Source organism: Rhododendron vialii, chromosome 10a, assembly GCF_030253575.1.
Source record: "Rhododendron vialii isolate Sample 1 chromosome 10a, ASM3025357v1".
NCBI classification, from domain to species: Eukaryota; Viridiplantae; Streptophyta; class Magnoliopsida; order Ericales; family Ericaceae; genus Rhododendron; species Rhododendron vialii.
The window spans coordinates 14,656,883-14,660,322 of NC_080566.1; the positions used below are offsets into that span (position 1 = coordinate 14,656,883).

Here is a 3,440-nt window from a genome sequence, read left to right on the forward strand (position 1 = left end):
AAAAAAAAAAACTCAGGCTTATTTATTTTTTGATAATCAAAACTCAGGCTTATTTGCGGCCTTAAGAAAAAGCGAGAATAAAACAACATGAGAGGGAGATGACAAGAAGAATTAGAGAACACAAATTTAGGAAATGACATGGCATTAATTATCTTATTGTACTTGCACATATCTTTTTGTTTTTATCTGATCATAGAGTAGCTCAGTTGCTAGGATGGAACACACATCATCTGCCACATACCATATGGCAAGACAAGTATGGTTACTTGCCACAGAAACTCATTATACTACACTCAGGACATAAGACATCACACTTCAATGAAAATACAAGCCAAATTGTGAAACACACATTACTACAGTAGCAAGACAAGTTCAAACAAACCTATAATTAGTCAGCCCAAATAGTTTAAAGGCTGTAAATCTGGCTCAGGTAGCTCATCTTCACACCCATGCGCCGTGGTATTTCTGTGCTGCCTCCCTACTATCGATAGTCCCCGCGTAAGATTCTTCTGTCTGGAACGGCCTAGACGCCAGATTGACGTTTCCAAACCTCCTTGCCGCCTCCCTGCTGTCGATGGTATCGGTGTAACTATCTCTTTTTGGAGTTATTGTCGAGGCCAATACAGGGAGCCTCGACTGGAGTGGAGCTGTAGCAATGGACGAAGGCTTGGCCGCATCCTTCAGTATCTCTAGAGCTTTACCAATCTCATTTATCGGTCCAGAAAGTTGGTTGTTGTTGTTGTTGTTGTTATTGTTAGCATACTCACCACCGTAGCCATTAGTGGCACCATAGCCTTGCGCCGTTGTACTAGGTGGGTTGCGCCAAAGATCGGCACTTAGAAGGCCAGTCCTTGTTGGCCGGCTAACCTCGGTTTGAACTTTCGTTACGAAATCCTCAACCTTTTGCGGGCGATCTTGGCCTGCATCCAAAGAGCTACCACGTCCGTTGTCGTTGGTGACTCCATAATTCCTCACGGGCTCCACTTTTAATGGAGAATTGTACCCGTATTCGGAGCGATCTTGGCCTGCATTCAAAGAGCTACCACGCCCGTTGTCGTTGGCGACTCCATAATTCCTCACGGGCTCCTTTTTTGATGGAGAATTGTACCGGTATTCGGGGCAATCTTGGCCAGATTTCAAAGAGCTACCACGCCCATTGTCGTTGGCGACTCCATAATTCCTCATGGGCTCCATTTTTGATGGAGAATTGTACCCGTATTCGGGGTGATCTTGGCCTGCATTCAAAGAGCTACCACGCCAGTTGTCGTTGGCGACTCCATAATTCCTCACCGGCTCCATTTTTGGTGGAGAATTGTACCCGTATTTGGGGCGATCGTAGACTGTAGTGGAAGGATTAGACCGCTTGTCATTGGTGACTCCATATTCCTTCAATGGCTCAACTCTTGCTTGGGAGCTGTACGTGTTGTAATCGGTGACCACAACAGGGGCGCGAACATGTTCTACGATCCTCTCTGTTCTTGTCGTAACAAAGCTTTCTTTGCTGGCGTTGAGAGAACTGTAGGAAATGATCGACCTTTTCCTTTCCTCCGCATCGATCCTCACTGTTCTTGTCGTAACAAAGCTTTCTCGGCTGGCGTTGGGAGAAATGTAGGAAATGATCGGCCTTTTCCTTCCCTCCGCATCGACAACGACGGGGCGACCCACATGACCAGAATAGCCATTTTCGCCGTGGCTTGTTATGTTCCAATCATCGGTGTAGCCTGCTCCACTCATGCAGCTAGTTGGGTTCCGACAATCGTTGTAGGCCGCCCTACTTGTGTAATTAGACCCAGCCATTTCAGAATAGTAGGGCTGTGGGACTTTGATTTTATTGTGAAATGAAATTCACTTTAGATTTCTTTTCTACTTGGTTACTCAGGAGGCTAGAATTCGCCTTATATACATAGAAAAGCTAATAGAATATACTTTTCGTTCCAAATCAAGCTGTTCCCCCTGAAAAAAAATTCCAAAAGAATCTAATTCTGCTCATTGAATGTGGCCTCCATTAACTACCCAAAATATTCATATTCCCCATTTATATCAAGCACCCGGTATTGGATCTGTGGGGCAGGGAGGGATAAAATGGAGATAAAAACGAAATGGAGATGAAATTACATTTTATGATTTACGTGAAGTCAAACAATATCTTAGTACTCCCTCTATCCTAATTTGTTTGTCTAATTGTTGAAATTCATGTCTTTCAAAAAAATACTTATATCTTACATGTTATAATATTTTTTCCGATTTTGTATGATAAAACTAATTGAGATTTATCAAACAAGATTCATATTGCATATTAAAAACATTATGAATTCAAAATTATAGACAATTTTTTTTGAGATCAAATGATATCAAAAAGTCAAAAATGGGACAAACAAATCGGAACGCATGGAGTATTATTTACCACAAAGAAAAACAAAAATGATATTTTCAATTATATTTATACGTACGAGTATTGATTTTCTTCCAGTTAACCTAACCCAAATAGAAAAGAAATGAATTTAGGCTCCGATTCCTTTAGGGGATGTAAGTATTTATTTTTCAAATGAGTACTTTTTTGAATTAAAAGTGATGTATTGTGAAAGAATGATCTGTCTCGTAAAGCGGAAAATAAGTACTTAAAAAATGAAAACCTTAGCGAAATTGGATTTAACTTCATATTCTTTGGTATAGTTTTTCTCTCCACAAACATGATGAGATCCAAACATAGCGTTGTTGTGAATAGAGAATAAAGTAAAGTTAGAGAATCACTTTAGGAGACGTGCACACTAATGTGGATATTACATTCTGTTTTGACAAGGCAAGAAAACCTACATGAAATCTGCTCGGTTTCATTTGTTTAACTAGTGGATGCTAGTGTCTAAAGGCATGCCGGAACATAACATATTGTACTAGGGTCATTTGTTATATAACTCAACATAGATTATTTGACCTCGACCCAAGCATATATGAACTAATCGCAACGGGCTAAGCTAGAACACTCCATAGCTTAGGTCAACTCGGCTTATTTGTAAAAAGGGTTGGTTGGCTAAATATGCCATGCCCGCCCTAGTTAGGTGGGTGCTGTACGGCTATCAAGACATACGGCTGACATAATTTGGGACTTCTATAGGGTTGGCTAAAAAAAAAACTCAGGCTTATTTATTTATTTATTTTTGATAATCAAAACTCGGGCTTATTTGCGGCCAAAAGAAAAAGCCTCGAGAATAAAACAACATGAGAGGGAGATGAAAAGAAGAATTAGAGAACACAAATTTAGTAAATGACATGACATTAATTATCTTATTGTACTTGCACATATCTTTTTGTTTTTATCTGATCACAGAGTAGCTCAGTTGCTAGGATGGAACACACATCATCTGCCACATACCATATGGCAAGACAAGTATCGTTGCCTACGTACACAGAAACTTATTATACTACACTCAGGACATAAAACA

The 3,440-nt window shown here is 40.1% G+C and overlaps 1 non-coding gene across 1 annotated transcript; it reads left to right on the top strand.

The window, feature by feature from the left end:
• The first annotated feature begins 3,012 nt into the window (after positions 1 to 3,012).
• LOC131305799 (U11 spliceosomal RNA) lies at positions 3,013 to 3,155 on the top strand. The gene has a single exon (XR_009193356.1). It is a non-coding gene; the product is annotated as a U11 spliceosomal RNA (small nuclear RNA).
• The last annotated feature ends 285 nt before the right edge of the window (positions 3,156 to 3,440 follow it).